We start from the raw sequence: 16,372 nt of genomic DNA, 5'->3' as shown, positions 1-16,372 counted from the left end.
ATAGAATGGTGGTTGAAGGAGAGGAGAGTTACAGTTTAGAAAGATGAAAAAGTTCTGGGGATGGAATGTGGTGATGGTTGCACAATAATATTAATGAATGTACTTAATGCCACTGATCTGTCCTCTTAAACATAATTAAAATGGTAAATTTTACCTTATGTATATTTTACCATAATAAAAAATGTCATTACAAAGGAACTTATTCCTATGTTCAGAACTCTATACCATACAGACCAAAGGTAAATCTCTAATTCAGAAAAAGCTACTTTTACAATCAAACATGAGAGTATATCTATTATAATAAAGACAGAAAATATTAAACGGATCATGTCCAAAGTCATGTGGCCAATAAGGGGAGGAGGAAAGAGCAGTTGTTGCTGGTTGAGTGTGTGAGACAGTTATAGTTTATTCCTTTTTAACTGGTTGATTCTTATTTATTCTCTTTATTTCTGAATCCCACTTCCAAGGGGCAAAATGCAGCATGTTCCCTTGCTTCCCGCTTTGCAGCTGGGCCTTTGATCGATGCAGCAGTCGTTAACCCCCAGGCCGCCCTTTTCAATGAGGAGCCTAGAAAGATTCTTATAGGAGGATAATCCATACAAATATGGGCTTCAATCCCTCCTGTGTCTGTAATTTTTATTCAGGCAGAAAAAGTGAAAGAGACAATCATTTGGAAACATGAATATAAATACTCATAAAATAAACTATAGCTGTCTCTCGATGTCCATTGGGGAATTGGTTCCAGGAACCCCTGTGAATACAAAATTCTCAGATGCTCAAGTTCCTTATATAAAATGGTAGAATATTTGAATATAACCTATGTACATTCTCTCATATTTTAAATCATCTATAGATTACTTTTAATACCTAACAATGTAAAGCTATGTAAATAGATTTCATACTGTATTGTTTAGGAAATAATGATAAAAAATAATAAGGTTTGTAGTTTTTCAGCACAGACACAACCATCATAGGACTAATTACATAGGACATGTCAGCAACAACATAACATTTTATTTTTCAAATATTTTCCAGCCATGGTTGGGTAGCTCAGTTGGTTAGAGCATCGTCTCAATATGCTAAGGTTTCAGGTTCGATCCCCAGTCAGGGCACATACAAGAATCAACCAATGAATGCATAAGTAAGTGAAACAACAAATTGATGTTGCTCTCTCTCTCTTTCTTCTTTCCACACTCTCTATAAAATAAATTTAAAACCTAAAGTAGAAATAATTTCCATCCGCTGTTGGTTGAATCCGTGGATTGGGAAGCTTTGGATATAAGGGGGGATTGCAGTACCTTCAAGCCTTCTGTCTCACAATCTGTTTTCTACATTTCCCCTCCACATTCTGTCTAAACTGCATATTGAATTATGTATTTTTTTTCCTTTTGATAGATGGTGTCCAAATTCTTTAGGACAGGCTCTAAGCCCTTTCGTGAATGGGACTCGTTCTGCCCAGGCTAATCTCTCACGGCTGTCCAGGGCTCTGGTGATGCTAAGTGCAGTCCACCTCTCTAGGTGCCTTATGTACTGTAGCTCCCACTTTGCCTCTCTGTCAGTGCTATTCCCTCTGTGTAGAATATTTGTCCTCCTCTAATACTCAAGTGTCACCTCCTCTGTGAAGCCCACCTTGCCTACACCAAGAAGAATCAGATGCATCCTCTCCAGTGATTTCTTAGCATCTTGTATGTCTTTATTATAGTGCTGATAACATTGCTGTCATTTGATGATATGTGTATGTACCCTGCTGGAAAATAGAGACTTTCCTGCTTGTCTCATCAGACACAATAGGCTGGCACACTTCAATAACACAGTATGTTTTTGAACACATGGATATGTAAACGTGTAAACTTTCAGTAACCCGATTCTTTAACAATAGGAAAATATCATGGAAGCTTATGGACATCTCATAGCCAAACAATAAGAATGAAATCTGATTTTAATAATTGTACCAAAAATTCTAAAGTGATGGCATTAGTCAGCCATCACTATTTGTTCATGGAGTGTTTGCTATTTACTGGTCTGACCAGTCACCTCATCTGTGCCAGCTGTGCTTCATACCCCTCCACTAGTGGGGAACTGAGAGGATGGAGACACAGACTGAAGAATGCATGGAGATTCTTAAGATTATAGTAGGAAACCAGGTGATCATGTTACTAAAATAATTTTCTGACTTCTGAAATACAAGCTTTGAGCAAAAGTGATTTCCTTTCTCAGTTAATTGGCTGTCTGCTCCCAAGGTGATCGCTCAATCATACTAACCTACTCAGTAACTTTAAATGGACTTGCACTAGCCTGAAACCAACTCCATGACCTCTTCAGACTCTCTGGGGTCATTTCAGCAATTCTGGGAATATTACCAACAGGTACTGTGTGGTTTTGTCTTGGTCCAGTTGAATTTTTTTTTTCAGGACAAAAACTTTGGATAATTTGCAGATACATATAATGTCAGCACTGGAAAGAGTCCCTGGTGATCCTTTTTGCTCCCTGCTCTCATTCTAAAGATACTGAGTCCAGGCTGAGACAAGTGGCTTGCCGAGAGTCCCGAAGCCAGTGGGTGCAGGCCTGGTTTACAGCTCTGGTTTCCTACCTGTGAGGCCAGCGTTACGCTCCCTACCTCGTGCCTCTCACACAAGAGCTACGGCTTTATGTATTTAATCCAGGGCAGGGCAAGCACAGGCAGCCATGTGTGCATTGAAGGCTTTCAAATCAGATCTTCAAAATTGAAGTTAGTGTAAGCACAGGCTTTGCATTTATTCCCCATTTAGGAAAAATAGATGTATGCAATATTTTCAACCCACTGAACCATAATCTTTATACAAAATACTAATGAAATACACAGTGTGATCCAGCTTCTCATTTCTCTCCTCCCCATGTGCCCTCCTTCCATCTGCAGCTCTTCACTTGAAGACAGTGTCTGCGTGCAGCCTCTTCCAGGGAGCCTTCATTAGAGAAGGTGCAAGACTAAGATCCCCTTTGCATGGGAGCATCAACCAAAGGATTTAAGAATAAGAATCCATTTCGTAGACGAACTGAAACAAATGAGTAAAAAGCATGCCCGTTTAGAAATTCTCTTCTAGCCAGAGAGCTGAGAGGAAAACGAATCCAAGAATATGTATCATTTCAGTAGGCGGATAAAATATAAAGTCCACAATGTTCCAAAGCAAAGGAGAAGATGGTAGCTGAGTTGTTGCAAGACCCTTAGAAACGGAAGCTTATTGGATTTTTTTGGAGCACTCTGGATTTAATGAGATGGGGAGAAGAAGACAATGGTGAATGGGAGGGTGTGATGGCGGGGCTGAAACTCAGAGCTAGTAGGCTCCTGGTTCACGGATCGACCTAGGCACCCGGAAAGGTATCCCGCTGATAGCAGGAGCAGGGAGTCTTGAGTCGGGAGAGGGATGGTTGAGGGGAGCACTGTTTTTTTTCCCACGGTAGATGACTCATCTGGAAGATACTGGCGCGGGATCAACCATCCTTACAGCTTTTACATTCTGGACTTGTAGACATTTTATCTTTTTTTGAGTTCACACTACAAAGAAACATGTACAAAAAAATACACTGCAATTGTTGGTTTGATGAATTCCAGATCTTGGACTGTTTGCTCTATTTAGTCCTTGGCTTAATGGACAGGAACTGACTGGGAATCACAGAGGAGGAGTGTGGAGTAGCAGTCCCTTCCTTCTTCATCCCATGGATGATCTAATGAAGTCCTTCCTCAAATAGGCTGCTGAGCGTAGTCAACAGCTGCTCAGGGCTAGTAAGTCAAACTGCCTTGATTGAAGGGTTGGTACACCGCTTACCAACTAGGAAGCTTGGACAAGTCCCTTTTGGATCTTTAGAGGCAGCTGACTCACGATTCTTAAGACTTGTGCTTTCACAGATGACCTACCGGTAACCAGCCCAGAATGTTAGTGAGAGCTACCAGCAACTCTTCCCAATTTAAAGCTACTGCATTGTTAGTATTCATAGAGGCCCAGCATTCAGGACTTTGCCCAAGCCTTGTTGCAGTTTCTGGGCACAGACATATGTGCAGAAAGTGGGAGGGCCTCTCGGAATTCATGGGCCATCATCAGTTTGCCTTGCCTCAGTGATGGTTTTCAATGGCTGTTTTACTTTGTAATTATAAATTACCATTTTATCATCACCATTTTTTCACATGTTGTTAATCTTTCAGGGTATATGTTATATATTTACTAAATAACATTTAAAGATATATTTGCTCTGCTGCTCACATAACTAAATTTCTATGTTCCTATACTTTGTTCTATTATGTGAGTCCCTTGGCAATGGACTGGCTGTGAACTACCTTGCAACAAGCTACTAAGATAAATCTTGTAGAACTTATCAGTTACTTTTAAGTTTATAGCATTGCTATTCATATATGATCAATGTATATCCTGCTATATTTCTTTTAAAAGAAAAAATTGGCTTTTTTTTATATAAAGGGCTGGATAGTAAATGTGTTAAGCTTTGCAAGCCATGTGGTGTCTATCGCCATTCCTCAACTTTGATGTAGCACAAAAGCCACCGCAGATAATATGTAAACAAATGAATATGGCTATGTTAAAATAAAAACTTTCTATACAAAAGCAGTTGGTGAGACAATTTGGCCTATAGACCATAGTATTCTGGCCCCTGTTTTAAAAAGTAAATGGTAAATAATTTATACATGGTCTTCTCAATTTTTTTTTTCCAGATTGTTCTTTTGCCACTGAATTGTGAAAATAAGTTTGGTATTGGACCATTTGGTTATTGCCCAATTTAAATCTATTATATTAGAAAATATTTGAAAACTACGAGTAAAAAAAGGAAAGTTAGAGCTATTAGTATTATACAAAGAGCCAACTTCATTCTTTCACCTGAGTATTAGATGCTGGCATTTGTAAATCCAACAGGAACATTTCTTTACAGATTTTTATAAAGAAACCATGAATAGCAGATACGGGAAGGCAGCAGGACAGGCTAAGTAATACTCAAAGCTTAAATATCTGTTTACCAGAGTACAGCAGAGCGCTCAAATAATGATAGGATTTCATAAAGAAACTGCTTATTAAATAAAAATGAAACCATATCAATTCTGTGGGCAAGAGATTGGATTAAAAACTAATGTGCATCTTTAAACTAAGAATTAGAAATATTTATTGTATTACTATCATCTGACTTTCAACAGAGAACATTTGTAGTTTGTAACCCATACTTAAGTCCTAAGTATATAAAATTGTAGGTTTTCTACTCTTCATAAGAAAATATTAATCATATGATATTACTAGTCACTTAGTGTTGCTTTAAATAGAAATAAATGCAAGCCATTGTACTGTATGATATTAGGTTCTATATTAAACAATGGAAAGAATTTGATTTCCATCAGCATAAAATTGTTTTAACCTTGAACACCCTTATTTATAATTGATATAATAAATTAAAAAAGGACTTTTTAAAAGATTGAACAAAGGTTAATTTTTTTTTTAAAATGCTGAGTCATATTTTTGGTTAACCTGTAACAAAGAAAAAAAAATAAACATTTGAAAGTATTTAATTAAAAATATTTTACAGAATAAGTTTATTAAAACTACAATATATTTGCAAGCACCTTCTAAAAGTCCTTTCCACCTTCAGCAATCAGATAGAAAGCTAGTTAAGGGTAAAACGTAGTTATAATGGTGATTTTTCACAATTGCTATCTTTAAAGCAGTATTGTAGCTTTGCTAGGTTAGCAAATTACCTTTCCAAGCATCGCACATTATTTCCATCCCACTGGGGTTTCCAGCCCACCACTCCCCAGAGAGAACACCAGTGGAGTACACGGATCAGTAACAGGTTAGGGCAGTGGTTCTCAACCTTCCTAAAGCCTTGACTCTTTAATAAAGTTCCTCATGTTGTGGTGACCCCCAATTTCATTGTTACAAATTGAACATAATTAAAGCATAGTGCTTAATCACAAAAACAATATGTAATTATATATGTATTTTCTGATGGTCTTAGGCGACCCCTGTGAAAGGGTCATTCGACCCCCAAAGGGGTTGCGACCCGCAGGTTGAGAACCGCTGTGTTAGGGCCTTCCCACCTCCAGAGACCAGGCACACTGCCTGGCCTGGGAACAGCTCAAACAAATCCGTACTTGAGCCAAGAAATGAGGTGCCATATAGGAAACACACACCAAATTCTAACAAATGTTGTGAATTCTTACAGAGAGACTCTCTGTCTTAGTTTCTATGCAACAAGCCTTTGCTTGTGCCAGGTATTGCAGAAGATTGGATTTTTTAAAAGTGAAAAGTAGTGATTTGATAGAGATACTATTTTTTTGATGTGTGCATAATCTCTCCAATCTGCTTGAGATTTTCTCTTATCTTTTGTCACCTTTTTATTAAATTTATTTAACACTGGTTAACAAAATTATACAGGTTTCAGGTGCACAATCCCACAACACATCATCTGTACACTGTATTGTGTCTTCAGCACCCCAAGTCAACTCTCCTCCATCACTCCCATACTCTCTTCCGCCTTCCCCGCACCTACAATCACAGCACTGTTGTCTATGTCCATGATGGGTTTTTTTTGTATTGTTTGTTTGTTTTCTATTATTCTTGATTCATTGAGCATCATTTTATCTTGCATGAAATGTTTTGAAAGGTTCGAGTCTCACAGAAGAAATAGTCTAAAAACAAAATAAGGTTTGTTGGCCTGGTCGGCATGGCTCAGTTGGTTGAGCATTGTTCCATTCACTGAAAGGTTGCCAGTTTGATTCTGGCACATACCCTCGCTATGGGCTCAACCCCTGGTAGTGGGCATACAGGAGGCAGCCGATCTAGCTTGTGCTCACACATCGATGTTTCCTTTTCTTCCTCCCTCTCCCTTTCTCTCTCTCTAAAAGTCAATTAAAAATAAAAAGAAATGTTTGTTTATGCATTTCTTATAAACAACTATAAAATAAAGTGCTAAAAATCTGGTCAGAATTTAATAATTTAGTCTTTCTTATTTATTTACTCTCTCACGATTAAGTTTGTATGCGCAGAAAGTGGTGGATCCTTCACTCTCACATTATAACAATGTACCAAACTCTGCCCTGAGTTTCCATAGCATTGAGAATATATTTAGACTTAGGTTTTGCCATTCTTAAATATGATCTAGTTTGGTTTCATGCATGTTAGTTTTATTTATGCAGCTTAATGGTAAGGCCCTTAAAGCTAAGAATCATGTTTAAAAAATTTATAGCATCTCCCAGAGCATTCAGCATAGCGCCTGCCCCACAGCGAACATTAAGAACCTATTTGTTGATTGACAGTATTCTAAACCTAGCCAGTATTCCTAACCTGTGACTGCTTATGTGCTACTGCACAAGCACAGATCATCAGCTTAGCCAAGTATCAAATAATAACAGGTTGAGTGACACAACTGGGTTGAATCTAAAATTTTGGATTTGACAATTTTAATATCTCTCCTCCTACTCATCAAAATTCACCAGAATACATTTAGATTGGAATGACCAACCCCCTTTTTTCATTCCTTATACAGAATTAAATCTGGGCTTAATGGTTGAGAAAAGAACATTTTTTCTCAAACTTTCACTGATAAAACATCCTCTCTCTTTGTCTGTCTGTCTCTGCGTCTCTCTCTCTCTCTCTCTCTCTCTCTCTCTCTCTCTCCCTCTCTCTCTTTCTCTCTCTCTCTCGTGCGCACAATGGCTAAAGAATTGCAGAATTTTGACCTGTGATGCATCATAAGCATTTTGGGTTAGAAGAACGAGGGCTTTATTTTTCATTTTAGCTTCTATTACCTTGTTGTAGTGCACATCTGATCATTTGGTATGTCCTGTATTCCTTACTCTGCTAACAGAGTCATGTTTGTTATTTTGGAAAAACTCCTGCATTTTCAAGACTAATTTTGCTTTCCCCTTTTCTCTAGAACAGACTCATGACCCCAGCCTGGCCAACCACAGGCCTGTGACTGGTTAGGGCAAGGGCATGGGGTCTTCACCCAGGGGACGCTGGCCTGGCCTTCAGCTTGAACCTTCAGGAAGGAGGTGGTTTTCTGATAGGGTTGATGAAGTAATAGACTCTATGACTTGATTGGCTTGTGTCAGTCTTTAACACCTGGAGAGAAGTTTTCTGAAAAAGAAGTTAATGCCGAAGAAAGAACTGAGAGTTAGCAAGAAACAGATTTGATATGACTTAGTTTGAACACTTTTTCATTAAAAGCAATAAACTCTTTTCAGCTGAGGCCTGTTTGATTTTGTTATTCACCACCAAGAGTTCACCAGAGCCTAAAGAAAACCTTAGAGTTCTCATAAAAATAGCCAATTGTGTGTGTGTGTGTGTGCGTGTGTGTGTGTCTGTGTACGCACGCTATGTCCTTTTCCCATCATGTTATAAGTAACAGGTTTATCCTGCCCAGCACTGCAGTGGATAGGACAGATGCTCCACTTGGAAGTTCAAGTTGTGTCATAGAGCACAGCTTGAGCCGGGCTGCTTGTTAGGTTTAATATTTCTAGCACCATGATGGCTGCCACACCAGATGTAACAATTGCCTGATGGTTAGTTTCATTTTCAAGATACCATTAACAAATTTCTTACACTAGAAAAATAGGATATCAGTAGGTTGTTTTTCACTAAAATATACAGTATTTTTACATGAACATAATCTGTGAGTAGAACAGTGTTGCCTAAAGCTGCTCACTTTTCAGTACAATGCCTTTTCAAATTCTTATTTTGAATAGCTACATAACTTTTATCTATTTTTATAATTATTTTTATTTATTTTTTGAGACTGGAGACAAGCAAGGTGTGACTTCAGGCACCTGGGAAGGGTGGCTCCAGCCTAAACTCTGCAGGAGACTGAGGACTGTGGTTACCCCTTGTGTAAAGGCGGCCCTAGAAGATTCCTGCTCTGAGTAGCAGAGGGCAGGACAGCTTTCGTAGCAAGGGCGGTGCTCTGAAGAGTCAGAGATGTTGGAAGTAGGAAGAAAAAAGTCACCCAAACTGGTGAGGGACACATGGAATAGGTAAAGGGTATCCAACAATGACCACTACGTTTAGTGCCAATGATAGTGTGTAGGTAGGTAGAGGTGAGGGGCGGATTGTTTATTATGACATGCAGAATGCAGCTCCTCACTGTTGAACCAAGGCATGCAGATTATAGGGTGAGAAATGGACAGTTGGGTGAGGGTACCACCTTGTACCAGCAGCCATGGCAAGGTACTGAAGCCTTTTCTAATGCATCCCTTTGTACGGGGAGTGCCTCCCTGTTCTCTAAGTTATCAAAGTACAACACGTGCAGAGAGTTAGAGTGTCCCATAATTCTAATCCCAAGTTCACTCCAGCCTGAATCCATTAATTCTTATACCAATTCTAATCAACACAAAATGTTAAGCTTATCCTATCCCCTTCCCCCTTTTTCTGACTTCCCCTTCCCCTGCCATTAGTCTCTTCCTCTCTATTAAAATAAGAACCATAATGATGATGATAACGACAATGATACTGATGATATAAACTTATTGAGCACTTATTCTGTGTAAGCTATGAGCTAAGCATTTTATGTAGAATGCCTAATTTAAATGTCAACCCACTCTGTAATTCAAATTGTATTATTATCTTCATTTTATAGCAGAGAAAACGGAAGCTTAGAGTTGAAGTAACATTCTTAAAGTCACAGCACTGCTAGCATGAATTCAGCCTCAGTGATTCTAGGGATCATATTCTCTGTACTCTAGCTTTTCCTTGATCCAGCATAACTCTTACTCCATGTGATTGCATGTGTAAAGATTCTCTCTTGCCTTGGTCTCTGTGATTTCTTCTTCTGGTTTAGCTCTTCTCCTTTAGGGACTCTTCTCTTAGACCATGCAGTACAGATGAAGCAATCTCTCCCATACCCTCCCTTGTGTGGAAGGTGTTCAGAGCATGTGAACTAAGCTGGTTATTGACAACCCTCTTCTGGGACATTAGTTGGAGTCCTTTGTAAAGAAGCATTTCTCCTTGAAAGGCTGAGGGTTCTAAGATCCATATTACCTGAATCTATGAAGAGACCATTCTAGCATCTTGAGAAGATATCATGCCCCCAAATAAAGGGAAAACAGAGGAAAAGGGATCCAAAACTGCTACAGTCCTGATGACATTGTTTAAGCTCCTTTATCCAAACTTCTGTGGCAGAAACTGGCTGCATCTAGCTTTGTTGCCAATAAATTCTGCCCCCTCCAAACACACACTCTTTGCTTGTACTTAAACTAGTTTGCTGACTTGAAATTGAAATAAAATGATCATATTTAAATTTTATTTTCTGCCACTAGATTGTAAATTTCTTGAGGACAGGAATCATGTCATTTAGTTTTACACTTCAAGTGGTTAGTGCAGACTCTAGCACACAAAAGTTGCTCATATTGCTTGCACTGAATGACTAGTTTGGGTTCAATTCAAGAAAGAAATTACTTGAGTATAATGTGAATTAATCTATCAGGAACATCAATGATAACTGATATTAGGCATCATAGCTTTAACAGGTAGATTTATTTGACAGGCATACTCAGATGTCTTCAGAGCATCTGGGCTAAATGTATGGACACCTTGAACACATGGGTTTGTGGCTTGGTTGGCCTCTGAGTGGTTTGATGAACACCCCACTTTCCCTGTAATGTGGACAACCTGAAATGGATGAAATTGCTGCTCTTGCTGGTGACTTGAATTTGAATTTGGCCAGGTTTCTCTGGAAAGGTGATGATCAATGACAACCATGTGGTAAAGGATAATATCCCACCTTGCCTCCTCAGTGGGACCTAAAGATTGGTAGGTTCTATACCCTGGTTAAGGTGGGAATCTATTATCAGCATCTCTGGTCCTCAGCAAGCCCAGCCTTCCAGCAGTTACAGCTGAGCTGCATGTGTGCTCTTTCTTCTGCATCTGGGGATCCTTTCCCTCCAAATTCTCATTCAGTCATTGAAGTCAAAGGCACTTAGCTTCTCCTGAGTGCTGTTCCCATATAGATGAAAACCAGCTCAAACTCCAGGCAGCATATGACAAAAAGAGGGTCTGGTCCACGCTGACAGAAGGTCAGAGTTAGACGTGGACATACTCTGAGAGTCTTTTCTCACCTTACTATTTATGTTATTCTAATTCTAAGCCAGTGGTTCTCAACCTTCCTAATGCTGCGACCCTTTAATACAGTTCCTCATGTTGTGGTGACCCCAACCATAAAAGTATTTTCATCGCTACTTCATAACTGTAATTTTGCTACTGTTATGAATTATAATGTAAATATCTGATATGCAGGATGTATTTTCATTGTTACAAATTGAACATAATTAAAGCATAGTGATTAATCACAAAAACAATATGTAATTATATATGTGTTTTCTGATGGTCTTGGGCAACCCCCAAAGGGGTTACTACCCACAGGTTGAGAACCGCTGTTCTAAGCCATGGGTTTATGTCCCCAGTAATGTAACTGTGCTATAGCTGAAGACTGTTGTTCACTTGTACATGCCTGTGTATTTACCACTCGCTCTGCATTTCGGTAGAATAAATGGCCTCGTGGCACAATTTATGTTAAAAATGCAAAGACAGCACTAACGTATCACAATTTCTTATAAACTCTCTGGATTAACACCATTGTTTTCATAAAGACTAGTTACATATTCACTCAATGTGCTGACAGACTAAGAATAAAGTGGTCACTTCAATCACTTTCTTAGATCTGGGACAATACCTGGAATATCATGTTCAATCTTGAGATCCCTGCCTTAAGAGGAACATTTGCAAAGGGAGGTGAAACCAGAACAGAATTAATCCAGACAAGTTCAAACAAAGTCTGATAGAACAAATACAATGAAACAAAATAACAGGAACAACAAGGAGAAAGTGTGAGGGAAATGCATTTGTCTTCAGGAATTTGAAGTGCAAGTGTTGAAGAGAAATACTCTTTGTTCTCATCAATGGCATAGGGCAGAGCTAGTGATTCAGTAGAAATACCATGAAGACAGATTTCAGGTGGACATAGGAAAAAGTCAGTCTACTATTGGATTGGTTTGCTCTTGGTTGTGGCAGATTTCCTTGTCACTGGAGATGATCAGCCAGAAACTGGATGACATTTTGGTAGAGGTATGGTATAGTAATGTCAGCTCAAGGCTTATCCAGTATCTATTCTCTTCTTCCATCTTATTAATGGGATCTGGAATTATTGTTTCAGATGAGAAATTATATTACACTACTCCCTTGCAGATAAGAAGCATTGGGGTATAAAGAGCAATCACTGGATGGAACTTCTGGCAAAGTCTTTTTGCCCTTCCTCTCTCCTGGCTTCATGCCTGGAATGCAGATGTATTGGCTGTAGCTCCAGCTGTTTTTAGGGTGATGGCATGACCTTAAGGGTGAAAGAAACATACTTGGTGTGGTGGAGCAGAAAGGCAGAAACAGCCTCAGTCTCTGATGGCCTTATCAGCCTGGACCACTGACTTCCTTTTGTTTGTAATCTGAAAGAAAAAATACACTTTCCACTTTTCATAGCCTCTTGCATTTCTAATCTCACTCACAAACAGCCAAATGCGATTCCTGTCAGAAACATGTGAGGTCAACCGCCCAACCTTGTGGTCCTTTTCAATTCTAAGCATCCATGGATATAAGAATTTGTTATTTCACTTCTACCTATTATCTTTATAACCAATGGCATATAACAAAATATTGGAAGGCATAATGCAAAAATAATATTGAGATATTACATTCATACATTTTTATTCTAAATTGTCTCTATTACCTAAATAACATCAATTCAGGGGTAATTATTTGTTTCAGGGAAGCTTAGAACAAAGAGGTCATTGTTCAACTCTAGCTTCAAATTGGCATTTTATAGGTTCCAAAGAGACAGTGTCTTCTGAGCAAGGCTTTATTGAGAGAGAAGAGGGTTTTCTAAATTACAAAAGCATCCTTCTTCTAACAAGAACCAGGTCTGGCTGACTCAGATAATAGAGTTTTCATAGAAGTTATAGAATATGAGAGGAGAAGGAGAAGAGTATAATGAAGTGGAGCTATTCTTTTCTCCACTAATAAAAAGAAGGTCATACTGACAAGATGTCAGTGTGGGTACATTACCTGATCCTTGCATTCAGGAGTCACTTTAAGGCGACATTTTAATGAGTATTCTCCCAGAGTCTATTTTTAAACTGGAAGGAAACAGGATACCTTTAAGTGTGTTTCAGTGCATCAGTCAGGGTTCAATCAAGTCCTGTGCAAATGTGGGAGCAGTTTAAGCCAGGTGCTGGGCCTGAAGGAACTCTGCATCAGCTGGGCTGGCAATGGAGGAGATCAGAACATGAAGTTGGGAAGACCAAGGACAAACTACCATCTTCAAGGATCAACTAGAACCCATGAGGACAAAGTGGAACTTACATCTGAAGATCACTACCTCCAGTCCTCATGATGTGGTGACAGGAGATTCTGGTGCAGATGCACAGGAGCTTCATTTCTTTAATAGGACGCTTTCCTTCATTCAAGTTAGCTTTGTCCAGTCTAATAGCACCATGATTTACTTGCTTCCTTTTAATCAGATCCTTACACTTTTGCACACACTGCCCTTCCATTTCCATAATCATTAAGGCCTTAGGATTTTAGGTTCTAGTCAGTGTCAAACTGTCTTAAGAATAAAGCCTCAGATCTGTTGATCCAAGGAACAGAGGTTCAGTCAAACTGAAGATAACATGTTGACCTCAGTTGTGCTTTAGTCCCAGGCCCATAAAATTGGAAGAACCCTGCTCTCAGGAAACTAGACAGAATGAAGCATTGTTGACATCAGGACCTTATGCAATGATCAACTACTCCCTACCCTGGCCCCAACCAATCAGTGGAGCCCATGACCCCAGCATCCTCAGTCACCATGACTAATGATTTTCCCCCTAAATAATCTATCCCCTAGAGGCTATCGGGGAGCCAGGTCTTAGATGTTAAATTACCCGTGTATCTAGGCTTGGTGCCATTTTCCTAAATAAATCTTTACTTTCTTTGTTGCAAACTCCTGTTCGAGTGTTATTTGGCTTTGATATGTGCAAGCAAACAAACCCCTTTAGTTTGGTAACACTGGTACCTTCACCATAAAAGTACACACACATCCAGCCTAGGACTTGAAAAGTCAGAGGAGCCTACATTGCAGGAGTTGGAAGAGCTGAGGCCTGGCTTGTCTCCTACCAACAAGGTGAGCTACAGATCAGATGGCACTAGTAGCTGATGTCTTAAGTGTAAACCTTGCTACTATGTCACCTCTATCTTCTAACTTTCATGAATATTTCTCTTGTGACCAACCACAATCCAGAACCACATAGGCAAAATCTACTGGCAAACACAATGCCCACTTAAGTAACATGACATAGTATGAAGCCACCAAAGATAGTAATGGTCATTTTAGAATAAGATAGTTTGTTTTTGAAAAAAAATTAGATATTTAGCCATTCTGAGTTTAAATGTATATATTTCAACTTCATTCCATAAAATTTGTTTATCAGATTGTTTATCAGAGAGAAAGGCTCTTAGGAATGGTGCTTGTATCAGGAAGTTTTTGGTAATTTGGAGAAATTTTCAGAATGTGGTGTGGTCCTAGATAAGGCAGGGATATATTAGTGTAACAGAAGTTCCTAATGGAAGGTATCAAGGAAAAGATGATGAAAACAAGTACTTTGCAGTATTCTCTGGGACTGACAAAATGTTTGCATGTTAAATCCTGACCCCATTCTCCCTGGTATCCAATAAGAGCAGCGGTTCTCAACCTGTGGGTCGTGACCCTTTTGGGGGTCGAACGACCCTTTCACAGGGGTCGTCTAAGACCATCGGAAAACACATATATAATTACATATAATTACATATTGTTTTTGTGATTAATCACTATGCTTTAATTATGTTCAATTTGTAACAATGAAATTGGGGGTCACCACAACATGAGGAACTGTATTAAAGGGTCGCGGCAGTAGGAAGATTAAGAACCACTGAATAAGAGGGAAAGTAAGGGAGATAATGGTAGCAGCCTAAGTTCTCTTTACCAAGGAACTAGAAGCTTCTCCTACTTATTTTCCCTGCCCCTGGGAGGAGGAATGGAAGGACACACCTATCTTCTTAATGAAGGTTCTCATTGATAGAGCTGTAAGGCACCACTTCCACAATTCTTTTACACAATTTCCATAATGTAACCAGAACCGAGGTTCAGCTGCCTCCTGCCACAAAAGCCAAACTTATAAGACAGGTATTGGTAAAAAAAAAAAAAAGCAAAGAGGTGTATTCAAGTGCCGGTCATCTGAGAAGATTGGGGGACTCTGATCCAAAATCCATCTCAACATCTCAGTGCAAAAAGAAGTTTTTATAAGGAAGAAGAGGGAAAGCAGAACAAATAAATCAAGAGGAGGAGACTTAAAAGTTCTCCATGTTCAGGCCAGCACAGTCCATTCCGCTAAGGATCTTGAAACTGGTCAAGTGATGGTCAGATGTGCATCATCTTGATCTTTGTCATCTTGAGCCGGTTCTACATTTGAGGGTCAGCAAATCTCCTGGAACTGGGATGACTGAAGGTCAGAGTCTGTACCTTCTAAAGTTAGTTCCTAGGATTTTTTTTTTTTTTGTAAAGACTTAAAAATGTATGTATTTAGAGATCACCTAAGCCCTCTTTGAAAGCAATTTAGTTAAGATCATTGATTGGGAGGAAAATCACGCTATTAAAGTCAGAAACAGAGACACCAGATTGGTGCAGAACAGCCCCTCCATTGAAAGTGGCACAGTATAGAGACGTCCTTCTTTTATGACCTCCACACACGAACACGTGACAGAGAACCACATGGACGAAGGTTCAGTTCAAAATCCAGAATTAGAAATAGATCAGCTCATCATGTTTGGTCTTGTTGATCTGATAACTGTGCAAGGCCAAAGGCTTGTTTTCATGTGGGAGACTTTCAAACCCTCGAATGTGTACTAAGTCATCATCTTCAACTTGAAACTTTATGAAGTAGTCCCTGTGACGAGCTGGCTCTTGAACTCCGTGGCCTTGAAAGTGGGGTACTTGTTGTTTTCCTTCTCCTCCAGCTGTAACTTCACCTTGTCGGTGGCAATGGCCTGGACCTCGGCGTGGCGGGTTGGGTGGCGGAGCACCCACCGCACATCATCCCGGTAGCACTCATGGGTGAGCAGCGGGCACGGAGGTGGGAGTAGCAGACACGGAGGAGCAGCAGGCATGGAACAACGGACTGCGAATGAGATTAGCAGTGAAGACCAAGTGAGTGGTGAGCTGAGAGCAAGGCCCTCTGTCCTAAGTCTGCCAGGTCAGGTGACCAGTTCCGATTCTTATACAAACATGCTGTTTATCTAAAAGCTACATATTAGTCAGAGTCAGAATTTACATACAAAAGTCAAAAAGAATG

General features: G+C 39.5%; 1 pseudogene; it reads right to left on the bottom strand.

Moving 5' to 3' along the window:
* Window positions 1-15,822: 15,822 nt before the first annotated feature.
* On the bottom strand, window positions 15,823-16,132 carry LOC139015710 (cystatin-B pseudogene; annotated as a pseudogene).
* Window positions 16,133-16,372: the final 240 nt, after the last annotated feature.

The sequence above is a fragment of the Myotis yumanensis genome, unplaced genomic scaffold (genome assembly GCF_028538775.1).
Source record: "Myotis yumanensis isolate MYYU_CA2020_CCGP unplaced genomic scaffold, mMyoYum1.0.hap1 SCAF_8, whole genome shotgun sequence".
In the NCBI taxonomy this organism is placed as follows: domain Eukaryota; kingdom Metazoa; phylum Chordata; class Mammalia; order Chiroptera; family Vespertilionidae; genus Myotis; species Myotis yumanensis.
This window is presented reverse-complemented; position numbering and strand designations above follow the sequence as displayed.